The sequence below is a fragment of the Panthera uncia genome (genome assembly GCF_023721935.1).
Source record: "Panthera uncia isolate 11264 chromosome B3 unlocalized genomic scaffold, Puncia_PCG_1.0 HiC_scaffold_1, whole genome shotgun sequence".
In the NCBI taxonomy this organism is placed as follows: Eukaryota; Metazoa; Chordata; class Mammalia; order Carnivora; family Felidae; genus Panthera; species Panthera uncia.
Window position 1 is genome coordinate 89,709,834 of NW_026057582.1, and position 14,519 is coordinate 89,724,352.

At 35.5% G+C, this 14,519-nt stretch overlaps 1 protein-coding gene across 1 annotated transcript in view; it reads right to left on the minus strand.

Annotated features, from left to right (window-relative positions):
• The window catches only part of FBN1 (fibrillin 1), a 711,751-nt gene that overhangs the window by 241,260 nt on the left and 455,972 nt on the right, over positions 1-14,519 (minus strand). The window lies entirely within an intron of this gene.

Below are 14,519 nucleotides of genomic sequence, written 5' to 3' on the forward strand. Positions count from 1 at the left end.
CTTGCAAAATCTTTCAATAGATTCAATTTAATATTTTTTAAGAGACCTTCATGCTTAACACAGAGTAGTAGGCACATGAGGAATATGAAAATGAGTATGGTACTGTTGGGAGACAACATTCATAAAAAGCACTATTTGAGTGCTGTAATTGAGATAAATGTGAAGCATAATTAAAAATTTATTTATAAAACAAAAGACTGGACTGCATGCTGTAGTGTGCTAATTAAAATATTTCATTAAAATATTTTTATTGATTACTGAGCTTTTTGGCACCTCTTAAAATGTTGTGCCATGCCTAAGAAAAATGCTTCCCTCACTGTAACTTAGTCATGGTCCTAATAAATGGAACAAGGGCAAAGGTTATTCCTATAGGAGGATTGCTGAGCATTTCATAGAAGAGCTGGGTCTTAAAAGATGGAGAGAATTGGAGCAGCTTCTAAAGGTAAAATTATTGATACTACTCCATTGGACTGCTCTATAGATGTTTTTTTCCTCTCTTGCTATAAATATACTTACCTTAGCTAAATCGGTGGAAAAAAAGTTATTAACATTCTATTGCTACAATATATTTCTGTATTTTCCTTCCTTCCACTGTTTTTTTTTTTTGAAGTTTATGTACACATGCTGAGAAATTCTTTAGTAATGTTTAGTTTTTATCTTCTCAAAATTCCCACTGCAAATGCTATCATTTATAATTGCACAAAATGAATTACTGGTACAACTTCCTATAAATACTTAGTTTTCTTTCTTACAAACTGGAGTGTGTATGTGTGAGAGAGACAGACAGAGAGAGAGAGAGAGAGAGAGAGAGAGAGAGGAGATTTAAAGAGACCATTATACATACCTGGAAATTTAACCCTAGAACTCTAAAATATTTTCAACCAATACTTTAATGTCATATAGGAATTGTGTTCACCTGCTAGTAACAGAGATTAAAAATAATAGTGTCTTAAACAAAATAAAAGTTTCTACTTTATTAAGTAAAAATAGTGCAAAAGTAGGCACCCTAGAACAGGTATAGTCATCATGGGCTCAAGTTTCTTCTAAATCTTTCACCAACCTAACGTGTGGCTTCTATTCTTAATGTCTTTCTATGGCCCAAGATAGCTACTGGAGATCTAGGCACCTGTCCTCAGTAGAAGCCAGAAGCAGTCCAGTAAAGAGGCATCCAGAATCTCAAACAACATTTTGACTTATAGGTCAAAATTTAGTAATATGACACACTCAGCTATAGGGGAGGCTGGCAAATAATTTCTCAGTTTGGCTCACTGCCCAGAGTTCTGCTACCAAAGAGAATGGAGTGGCAACTTGGATATGATCATCCTTTTAATTTGTCTTTAAGAATTGAAGGCAAAGACCAACAACAATATGAAGTCAACCAGAAAGTACAGTATGATTGTTAAGTCAGTTTACTTAGCTTTGTAAAATTAAACAGCTGGATTTAGAGCCACTAATTTTCCAAACTTTAAAGAACTGAAACTCCAAAAGGAATTTATGACTTTAAAAAATACTATGGGTTATATCTGAGATCCATATATAGTTCCCTTTTTCATCATGTAAGTTAATTCTATGATAAAAAAAAAAGTGGATGTCAGTTATTGTCATTAGAAAAAGTATGGGAAAAAAGTATAGATTTATTCTGACAATGACCTACTATTCTCTCTCTCTCTCTCCCCCCCCCCCCCGGTCACTCCCTCCTTCTATTGCTTTGCCTAATTTAGGAGTCTAATTTTTCACATTTAGCATTCTAAAAATACATCCTGAGGAAAGATCTCTACCCACCAAATGAATCTTAGAATTAAGGCAATTATGTGAATAATCCAGGCAGAAATCCCACTTTCACCTCAATTATTCAAATAACTCAGATAATACAATGGGTTTTGCTTGAATTCCTTAGATAACTGTTTCATTTTTCAACTTTTACAAAGCCGGGGTCATCACCCAATAACAGATTTAATTTTTATTTTTATTTATTTATTTTTTTAAAAATTTTTTTTTAACGTTTATTTTTGAGACAGATAGAGACAGAGCATGAATGGGGGGGGGGGGGGGGCAGAGAGAGAGGGAGACACAGAATCCGAAGCAGGCTCCAGGCTCCGAGCTGTCAGCCCAGAGCCTGACGCAGGGCTCGAACTCACGGACTGTGAGATCGTGACCTGAGTTGAAGTCGGACGCTTAACCGACTGAGCCACCCAAGCGCCCCTAATTTTAATTTTTATAAACAATATTTGGAGATTTTTTTCTTTGAAGACTAAAGACTCCTATAATTCCTAGACATTTACTTGTCTCAATTTTTATTCACTAATTTCTTAACTTAAATAACCCTGCCTTTTCCTCAATCTCACCCCAGTAACTCCATTAAAAGGTGGATCAGAAGAGCCAATCTAATGTCTCTACCCTGCTTCCCTTCCTATAGGCATAGTTGCTCCTCCTCTTAAATAACTCCATGAAATGGGCTTCCTTTGTCCAAAGAAATGGGTATTCTGTGGTAATATTTTTAATCATTTTAGACTTAGTCCTAATCTAAAGAGTGTTAATGAAAATGATTATTTTATAGCACGTATTGTTTTTCATTTAAATAACTCCCTTTTGTGGGACTGCTATTCTCAATTTTCAATTACAATGTTTGGAAGAGAAAATAGATTTCTTAGAATGATGAAAAATAAAATTCAATCCACACACTGTCCTGCATATTTGAAGATAATCCTATAAATGAGATAATAACTAACACAATCCATATTCCTCTTCTTGTTTAATAATAGAATCTAAGGTGACTTTGAAAATTGCTGAAAGTTACTATTTCCTAGCCTCACTTGCAGCTCTGGCTGGCCAGGTGACTGTGTTCTGGCCAGTACAATATAAGCAGAAATGAGAGGACAAAATAGGAGTTTCCTTAGAAAGAACTAACTTAACTGGAGGAATGGCTCTTTTGTCCTCCCTTGCATTCTTCTTCTCCTGGCTTGAAATGAAGAAATGATGTCTGTAGCAACAGCAACCATGTTTGACCATGAAGTGATCTTGTGATTGGAAACTAAGCACTGAGGATGGTGGAACAGAAAAATAGACTAATAGACTGATCAGCTCATTATTAGAAAGCCACAGTAACAACCCTCACATTATTACTCCCAAGTTTCTTTCCAAAAGGAGGAAATAAATTTCTATCCTGATTAAATTGCTGCTAGTCAGTCTTTCTATTATATACAGCTGAACTTAATACTAATGATCATAATTTTTACTGAAATGACTGAGTTGCTTTAATAGTTTTTTCTATGCTATGGTAACACAACACTACTTTTAAAGTGTTTTTGGTTTTGTTTTTTGTTGTTGTTGTTGTTGTTGTTGTTGTTCTGAAGACATCATTTACATTGGCTTTTGTTTACTCCTTTGCCTAATGGTTTAGAACACTGCTTGGGGCGCCTGGGTGGCGCAGTCGGTTAAGCGTCCGACTTCAGCCAGGTCACGATCTCGCGGTCCGTGAGTTCGAGCCCCGCATCAGGCTCTGGGCTGATAGCTCGGAGCCTGGAGCCTGTTTCCGATTCTGTGTCTCCCTCTCTCTCTGCCCCTCCCCCGTTCATGCTCTGTCTCTCTCTGTCCCAAAAATAAATAAAAAACGTTGAAAAAAAAATTAAAAAAAAAAAGGATTTATTAAAAAAAAAAAAAAGAACACTACAAGTTTCCTCAATGATATTCATTCTCCCTTTTTGTTCCTTGCTGACAGAACCACAATGTTGTGTAGAGTAGCAGTGTGCCCAGCTAACATACTGGGAGTGGCCATAGGACACAGCTCTATCTAAGAAGTTGTAAAGAGAAATACACTAGGGATTCTAGAGTGTCTTCCTTTTTTTTTTTTATTTTTTAAAAAATATTTTTGAGACAGCGATACAGCGTGAACAGGGGAGGGGCAGAGAGAGAGAGGGAGACACAGCATATGAAACAGGCTCCAGGCTGTGAACTGACAGCACAGAGCCCGATGCGGGGCTCGAACCCACAAACTGTGAGATCATGACCTGAGCTGAAGTCGGACGCTTAACTGACTGAGCCACCTAGGTGTTCCTAGAGTGTCTTTCTTAATAAGTTCTTTGCCTTCTTTTTGTCCCGTGAAGCTAGAGGGTGGAGTATCCCTTTGGAAACCATGGTGGAACAAGAATAAGGACAAAAGCCACAGCTAAGGATATCAGATTAGAAAACTAGGAACTGAAACACAGATGACCTTACTGAGCCATTGTAAAACCCCCCAGACTGCCTACACCTACATTTCTTATTTGGGGAGAAAAATAACTTCCTTTGACTTAGGTGATGCCATTGGATTTGTGTTACCCCAGTTTCATGACACCAAACAAAATCCACAAATCCTTCCCTTTGCAACCTTTTAAAACAAGGGACACACCATTCCTGATGGCTGCTTATTGAGTCTAGTTCATTGGAAGCAATGGTTTTTCAGTAGTGTACAAATGTGTTACATTTTTTCATAGTATATTGCAGAATGGTAGGCTGGAGTGACTTCACATCATGGTATTCCCCCTCGCAAACTGTTTAAACATGTTAAAAACATTAGCCAATATTTAGTCAAGCACTGTAGGTATTTCATGTAGGATTACATGCCCAAAGATTTAGAGGTTTACACAATAATTAGGGCTGGGGGAACAAAGATCTAGGAGCTATTGCTAGGACTCAAAAAATCCTCTTAAATTTTACACCAATGCCTCTCATTGGTAGAATTTGGTTAGAATACTGCTGGCAACAGATTCTGAGAAATATCACATACAGGAGGCATATAGAAGGGTGAGGATGGTGCTGAGTATCAACAGATAATATTTGGCACAATGTCTAAGCCTTTTGGCAAAAAGAGTAAACTTACTATATGCATTTGTCCATTCATCCATTTACTCATTGTATGTGTTACATTTAGGAATGTCTATATCTCTAAATAAGGTTAAATATGTAAAAATACTTACTTATATCGATGTTACCCTTTTGACTTCATCAACAAATCTCAGTTGTGTTTTCTTTGAGCTATCCTTCAGATTATTAAAGAAATTGCATGGTAATACAACTGTCAAGGTAAATGTTCTGACAGTGCCGAAGTCATTGAGGAAATATAGGTTTATATAGGGGTTCATTTACCTCAACCTAGATTTCTACATCTAGACTCCTAATATTTCTGGAAACCTGTGTCAAAAATGCATTTGAAAAATCAGACCTTATTAGTCCCAGCTGTTTATTGGTTTAAGACTCATCTAAGAGCAGTAAAATAAGAACTCATATGTATGCAGAGGTTTTATGTAAAAATTACTAAAACTAATCAGTCCTCAAAATAGCAGGTTTATATTTTTTCTTTAAAATCTTCCTACTTTCAAGTATTCTTTTATCCAAGAGTCACTAACTTCAATTTTACTGACTTTTAGGTAGTATTGAAATATAAAGCCCCTATGTGAACCTTTCTAATTATCTTCTGTAGTTGCCTAAAGTGACTTTGTATCTTACCAAACACTCATTCAGTTTAGTTTTGCTTGGAATATGAGAAGTGTAAGTTTTATTTGGCTAGCTTAGTTTTAGAAATCTGATATCTAGTGTTCAAGTGTTACTTCTTCGACAATGCACACATTTTTGGCAGGGGGGTGGGAGGGAGAGGAACAAAACAACTCTTGTTCTACAAAATTATCCCCTGAAAATAACTGGTCACTTTAAAAAGTGAAAAGACAGAGGCGCCTCGGTGGCTCAGTCGGTTACGTTTCCAGCTTTGGCTCAGGTCATGATCTCACCGTTCATGAGTTTGGCCCCACATCTGGCTCTGTGCTGACAGCTCAGAGCATGGAGCCTGCTTCAGATTCTGTGTCTGTCTTTCTCTCTGCCCCTACCCTGCTCGTGCTCAAAATAAATAAACATTAAAAAAAAAAGTGAAAAGACAGACTGGGACAAAATCTATGCAAAACATATATCTTATAAAGGACATCTGTCCAAAATATACAATAATCAATGATAAGAAAACAAACCACCCCATTAAAAAGTGGAAAAAGTTCTGAATAGACACCTCACCAAAGAAAATACAAAGATGGAAAATAAGCATAAGATGTTCAGTATCTTATGTCATTAGAGAATTCAAATTAAAACATTGAGATACCATGACATAGCTATTAAAATGGCTAAAATCCAAAACATTGACAAGTACCAAATGCTGATGAAGAACGTGAAGGAACAAGAACTCTCATTCACTGCCAGTGGGAATGCAACATGGTTTAGTCACTTTGAAGGACAGTAAGAAAGCTAAAAATAGTCTTATCATTCAACCCAACAATAGCACTCTTAGTTATTAACCAAAATAAGTTGAAATTTATGTTCACATAAAAACCTGCACATGAACATTTATAGCATCTTTATTCATAGTTTCCAAAAGTTGAAAGAAACAAAGACGTTCTTCAATAAGTTAATGGCTAGTGGCGCCTGGGTGGCTCAGTCAGTTAAGCATCTCAGGTCATGATCTCACTGTCCATGAGTTCCAGCCCCATGTTAGGCTCTGTGCTGACAGCTCAGAGCCTGGAGCCTGCTTCAGATTCTGTGTGTGTGTCTCTCTCTCTGCCCCTCCCCCACTCACGCCCTGTCTCTTTCTCTCTCAAAAATAAGTTAACGTTAAAAAAAAAGCTAATGGCTAAACTTCGGTCTATCCATGCAATGGAATGTTATTAAGCAATAAAAAGAAATGAGCTATCAAGCTATGAAAAGTCATGGGGGAAGCTTAAATGCATATTGCTAAGTGCAAAAAGCTAGTCTGAAAAAGAAACGAGTGTATATGACTCCATACATACAATTCTGGAAAAGACAAAACTATAGAAATGGGAAAAGATTAATGGTTTCCAAGGGTTCATGATGCAGGTGGGTGGAAGGGGGAAAATATGTAAGTCTGGCACCAGATATTTAGAGAAGTAAAACTATTCTGTTACAATACTGTAATGATGGATACATGACAATAACCATTTGTCAAATCCCACAGAACTGAACAACACAAAGATGAACTCTGATGTAAATTATGAACTTTAGTTAATAATAATGTATCAATATTGGTTCACCAATTATAACAAATGCACCACACTAATGCAATATGTTAATAATAGATAAAACGTTGGGGCAAGGGGGGAAGGAGGTATATGGTATTTTTCTGGTCAGTTTTTCTGTAATCCTAAAACTGCTTTACATAATAAAGCCCGCTCAAAGAAAAAGATAACTGATAATATTCAGGAGAAAAAAAAATCATTAAAGGTTGGGGGTGGAGGAATGGGAAACAGTGTAAAACCCATGCAACTTCACAACCAGAGCACCACAAAAACATTTACAAAACTAATGAAAATACTAGCACAGTTAAAAATACAAGTTAAAAATATACATTGCATACAGGTTTACCTCAAGAAGCCAGAAAATTCTCAAATATACAACCTAACCTTACAATAAAGGTGTTAGAAAATAAACAGCAGAGAAAGCCTAAAGCCAGCAGAAGGGAAATAATAAAGATTAGAGCAGAAATAAACGGTATAGAAACAAAAAACAGTAGAACATACCAATGAAACTAAGAACTGGTTCTTTGAGAGAATTAATAAAATTGATAAACTGGGACACCTGATTGGCTCAGTCAGTTAAGCATCCACTTCTGCTCAGGTCATGATCTCACAGTTCTTGGACTCAGGTCCTGCATCGGGCTCTGTGCTGACAGCTTAGAGCCTGGAGCCTGCTTCAGATCCTGTGTCTCGCTCTCTCTCTGCCCCTTCCTTACTCTGCCTCTATCACTCTCCTCCTCTCTCTCCCTCTCAAAAATAAATAAACATTAAAATAATAAAAAAAAAATAAACATGATAAACCCCCAGCCAAACTTATTGAAAAGAAAAGAAAAAGGACCCAAATAAATAAAATCACAAATGAAAGAGGAGAAATCACAGCCAATGCTGCAGAAATACAAATAATTATAAGAGAATATTATGAAAAATTATTTGCCAGTAAACTGGGAAATCTGGAAGAAATTGACAAATTCCTACAAACATATAAATACATACAAAATTGAAATAGGAGGAAATAGAAAATCTGAACAGACCCATAACCAGCAAAAAAATTGAATCAGTAAGCAAAAATTTCCCAACAAACAAAAGTCCAGGGCCAGATGGCTTCCCAGGGGAATTCTACCAGAAAATTAAAGAAGAGTTAATACCTATTCCTCTCAAACTGTTCCAAAACACAGAAATGGAAGGAAAACTTCCAACCTCCTTCAATGAGGCCAGCATAACCTTGGTTCCAAAATAAGAAAAAGACTTCACTAAAAAGGAGAATTACAGGTCAGTCTCCCTGGTGAACATGGATACAAAAATTCTCTACATGATACTAGCAAATTGAATCCAACAGCATATAAAAAGAATTATTCACCACAATCAAGTGGGATTTATTCCTGGGTTGCAGGGGTGGTTCAATATTTGAAAATCAATCAACATTCATTCATTCATTCATTCACGACATTAATAAAGGAAAGGATAAGAGCCATATGATCCTCTCAGTAGATGCAGAAAAAGTATTTGGCAAAATACAGCATCCATTCTTTATAAAAATCCTCAACCAAGTAGGGATAGATGGAACATACCTCGACATCCTAAAGTCCATATATGAAGACCCACAGCTAATATCATCCTCAATGGGGAAAAACTGAGACCTTTTCCTCTATAGTCAGGAACAAGACAGTGACGTCCACTCTTACCATTACTATTTAACACAGTACAGGAAGTCTTAGCCTCAGCTATCAGACAACAAAAAAAAATAAAAGGCATCCAAATTGGTAAGGAAGAAGTCAAACTTTCACCATTTGCAGATGACATGATACTCTATGTAGAAAGCTCAAAAGACTCCACCAAAAAATTGCTACAACTAATCATGAATTTAGCAAAGAACTAATCATGAATTTAGCAAAGTCACAGGATATAAAGTCAAAGTACAGAAATCTGTTGCATTTCTATACACCAATAATGAAATAAGCAGAAAAATAAATCAAGGAATCTATACCATTTGCAGCTGTAAATGGTATAGAAAAAACATAAGATAACTGGGAATAAACCTAACCAAAGGGGTAAAATGTCTGCCCTCTGAAAACATAGAACACTTACGAAAGAAGTTGAAGAGGACACAAAGAAATGGAAAAAAAAACATTCCATACTCATGGATTGGAAGAACAAACATTGTTAAAATGTCTATACTGACCCAAACAATCTACACATTCAATGCAATCCCTATCAAAAAACCACCAGCATTTTTCACAGAGCTACAACAAATAATCCTAAAATTTGTATGGAACCATAAAAGACCCCAAATAGCCAAAACAATCTTGAAAAAGAAACGAAAAGCTGAAGCCATCATGATTCCAGACTTCAAGCTATATTATAAAGCTGTAGTCATCAAGACAGTTTGGTACTGACACAAAAACAGACACATAAATCAATGGAACTGAATAGAAAGCCCAGAAATGGACCCACAACTATATGGTCAACTAATCTTCAACAAAGCAGGAAAGAAAATCCAACAGAAAAAAGACAGTCTCTTCAACAAATGGTGTAGAAATATATAAGGAAAGTTGAATTATGAAAACAGGGACAAGTGCACAAAGACCAGGAAGAACTGTTAATATGCAATTTCAAGACAGAGCATGTGGCTAAATTGAGCCAAGAGGATGAAGAGGTGAATGGGCATGTGTATAGGACTGCTTTCCTCCACAGTTTACTGCATTCAGCTGTTAGTGTGGACTGAGTTAAATTGCTTTCACTTGGTAGTCAAACCCAAATGTATCAAGGAAAACTGTGTATAAACTGATTGATTTCCATATTCTATTGACATACTTACTTGCCAATTATGTATTAATTGGTTCATATTAGAGAAATATAAAATGCAGCAAAATAAACTGCTTTTGATTCTTTGTTTCTTTAACCCAGTAAAATAACTTAAACCAATTAAATATATTATACCATAGTTATGGCTCCCATATTTGCGGAGATTGTGCCCAAGGTATCCTATCATACTCATTAGCTTCAAGAGTAAATATAGTAGAGGGCTTGAAGTACACTTTAAATGAAACAATTTAAGGCTTATGGGCTGTAAATTAAAGCCAATTAAATGAAACTTCATTTAAATAGATCACTCTGAACTGAAACATTTAGTGCATTTTTTTCTTTGCAGAAAATTTTACCAGCAAAACATAACATCTCATTTTCAATGGTACTCATCAAACAGACCAACATCAGATCTTATCTACACTGAAGTGTCATCATGCTCAATTCACTCATGAGTCCACTCACTTTAGATAATTTCTTCACTGTTGACAAAAATCCCATAGTCATTTTCTAATCAAATCTAATCGTCCTATTACTTACTGTACTCTCTAATCCTATTTCAGCATATTCAGCATTGGTACTCTCCAGAGATCAGATGGTAAAATGACCTAGAGGAAGAACTCTAAGAAAAGAAAATAGAAAACTAATAGAGTGGTTAAAAAAAAAATACAGCACTTTAAGCCAGTCAATACCTAGTTGCAAAAGTTAGAACAAGACAATGAACCATTCATTTATAGCTGAAATTTTTAACTTGTTCTTTGGATTACGTCAGGATTATAGAAATGGACTTCCAAGGGCCTGTGAATGCTCTGGGTTTTGAGCAGAATTATCTGCTTATATGTATTTTTAGGTAGAGGGCATATATTTCTTATTGTAATTTCAATCAATCTTAACCCTCTAAAAAAATTAAAACCACTCATACAGAACAAAAGCATAGGTAGCTAAAAATGACACTCAGGATAGTTAGGAATGTATTTCTTTTTAAAAAAATTTTTAAGGTTTATTTATTTATTTTTGAGAGACAGAGTGCGAGTGGGGGAAGGGCAGAGAGAAAGGTAGACACAGAATCCGAAGCAGGCCCCAGCCTCTGAGCTGTCAGTACAGACCCCGATGCAGGGCTCAAACTCACAGAGTGCGAGATCATGACCTGAGCCAAAGTCAGAGGCTTAAAAGACTGGGCCACCCAGGCACCCAAGTAGGAATGTATTTCTTAAAGATAAACAGATGACTTTTTGATAAAACGAATTATCCAATACCATCTTAAGTGAAATAGCATTTGGGTTAATATTTTAATGTCTATAACAAAAATAATTTGTATTTGTCTTTAATACATTTTTTAGAGTTCTGCATTTGAAAGTTGTAGTGTCAAATATTTGAGTAAATAGCAGTATTTTGAATAAAAAGACCCAGCTACATTAAGACATTTTAGTTTAGAAAAAATAATCAAACCAGTCAGGTATGACATTGATTTCCATGAAAAGCTGAGGGTAACATGTTGGCCTAATAAGTTTGAGAGATGATCCCACCATAGATAATTTGAGAGCAAGAAGACAACTAGAGCCAGGGTAGCAAGAATTCAAAGCAAGCAAAATTTCCTCTGAGAAGAATCCTGAGCTGTCTTTTTAAAGAAATTCTTGCTTTTACCTCCTTTGTGACACCCTCATTCAAAAGTATATTCATCAGAGTGGGGCTGTCATGTTCTTTAAATTTCTATAGTTACCATGTTTCCGAACAAGTTAGATAATCAACACTTCCACTCTCTGACATAAAAAAAAGTCCTAGTCATATAAAGGACACTATGTACAATATAAAAGAAGAAACAGAGAAACAAAGTATTTTGAAATAAAGCTGATATGTAGTTCCATAAATTGAAAATTTCTTCTGCTAGCTTAACCTTTATTATTGAGTCATAATAAATTATATTCTATCTTCATAGCTAACTACATGATTGTTTTTTCTATAGTTTAGCATCTTATTAGAAACAAGTTTAGGAGTGCCTGTGTGGCTCAGTCAGTTAGGTGTCTGACTTCGGCTCCAGTCATGATCTTATGGTTCGTGGGTTTAGGCTAAGTGTTGGGTTCTGTGCCGACAGTTCCGAGCCTGGAGCCTGCTTCACATTCTGTGTCTCCCTCTCTCTCTCTGCCCCTCCCCCACTCACACTCTGTCTCTCTCTCTCAAAAAAAAGCATTAAAAAAATTACTTAAAAAAACAACAAATTTATAGAATAGCCATATATACCCAAAAGGTAGTTAACATTTTGAGCCAAGAGGTAGAAAAATAATGTATTTATTTGCTTATTTTTAATTTCTTTACTTCATTTCTGATTTTGCGAGGACATTTATATGCGGACACACATTACAACAGGCAATTAAAAGAAAATAACATACCAATACCTGAGAAAACAAAATTGCAGTAGTCAAGGCAATAGAGAAAGAACACAAATATAAGCCTTAATATTTTACACAGGTACTAATTTTTAGTTGTTAATTTGACTTTGACATCCCTTGTAACTAAAAGAAAAGGCAAATGGAATCACTTACACGATGTACATTGTGTATAAGAGGAGAACATAACACTTACCTTGGGATGGTTTAAGTGAAGAGGAGAAGTATGAAAGTTCAAGTCATGAGATTGGCATTAATAGAAATGTTTTTAGGGAGAACTTATATATAGAATACCAAGTGATATGTTGGGCAAGTCCAAGTCTTTATTAGCAACCCTATAGTACACTTAGAACAGGGCATATAAACTGAAGACTGTTTTATACAGAATATTTGCATATAAGCTGAAAATGTAATGTCAAAGCATAGTAAAGGCAATTCTGCTTGGGGGAGGTCTAAAAAATGCCACCCACATATTTATCTTTCTAATAATTTGGATTTCTCTGAAAATAAATCCTAGACTATCCAGAAGTATGGATTAACCATGTGCACATTAGAAAAGTATTCATGTGTTTCATATCTTTCAACAATTTTTTTAAAATAAAAATTGAGCAGCAGGCCAATGCTGCAAGGACCTGAAATGCAGATGTTCTGGGTTTTATCTATTTTGCTATTCTTCATCACTTCTTTGGCAGTAGAGAATAAAATATATATCATTAATCTCTGTGCTTCTATAAAACTTGGTAGAACTTGCCATGTTGTCTTGCAATGTATCTCATCAAGGTCAGAGACCAAAGATCATCAGTCTTTGTATCCTAGCATCTAGCAAAGAAAGTGGAACATAATGGATTTTTAATTCATTATGCTTTCCTGAATGAGTCATTTGCACAGTTTCCAGAACATCACCACCATTCATATAGCTTGAAAAAGATCAAGATCATGCACTAACACATACCTAGAAACCTAATATATAGTAAAAACTTTCCTTTGGCGTCAATTCAAAAGCATTAACTAAAAGCACTGTATCAACTGATGTATAAATGGATTTTTTAAAAAAACAAGAAAACCATCCAGAGGAATCTTCAAAATCTAAGTATACATGTGTCATGTCAGGGACACAACAGATCAGCATTTACTCAAATGATCAATGAAACAATGGTCCTATCCCACTTTTTAAACTGGGTAAGAATTAGATATGTAACATTCAGATTTGTAAAATCAGTATCATGAGCATAAAATCATGACAAAAAATCCTTGGACTGAGGCCTATACATAAGCAGTAAAATCATATAATTTAGTTTCTCTCCATGAGCTTGGATTACAAAAAGAATGGGTGATTGCAGGTTATACTGTAAAAATATAGAGTGAAATAAACAGTGGTATGTGTCCGGACAAAGCCAAATCAAGATCAAATGATTAAATTTATAAAGTTTGTTATAGTTGTTAATATTGTACAAACAAAATGGTTAACCTCTGAACTTATGTGAATAGAATATTCTTACAGCAGTCTAGAAACATACATAGAACAATAGAAGGAAGAAAACGACCTCCTTTCCCATACTCTATGAGTGACTGCATTGCCATAATACAATCTTTCTAGAACCTTGCTACTTGAAGTGTGGTTCCTGAACTAGCAACCTCTGGCATCACCTGGGATCTTGTTAGAAATGCAGAATCTGAGACCCAAACTCACACTTGCTGAGTGAAAACCTGCATTTTAGCAAGATCCTGAGATGATTCATACTCATACTAAATTTCAAGAAGCACTGCTCTGGCATAGTACCAAAATAAGATGTGGACCTTAGCAAGCTTTTAAAAAAAGCCAGTTAAAACCTTGGTTAGGAACATGTTACTGGAATAACTTTTGCAGTCTATTGGTGGGCAGTTAGTTCACCTATATTATGGGGTGTTTAATGGTTTTAAAAAAAATGAATAAAATTTTTGAGTATAGTCTTATATGAACTACAAGTTATACATTGAGAATTTTTTATAAGACCATGAAATTTCCTGAATACATAAATATTCTGAATGACCATTACCTTGTCTTCACTTTATTATTGAATTCTAACACACCTTTACATGATGTGTTTTCAGCATTTTTCTACACAGTGACCCAATTCTGCACCTACATTTTCCCCAATAGCTGACAATTTAATAATTTCCAAGGTCAATAATCAAGTTTTTAGAGAATCTACAGGTGTTTGTAACTTGAAGGTTCTGGATATAGTATCCAAACATTAGAATTGGAGCCTTATAACTGAGTAGGACAACACCCCTAAGTAAGGATGAG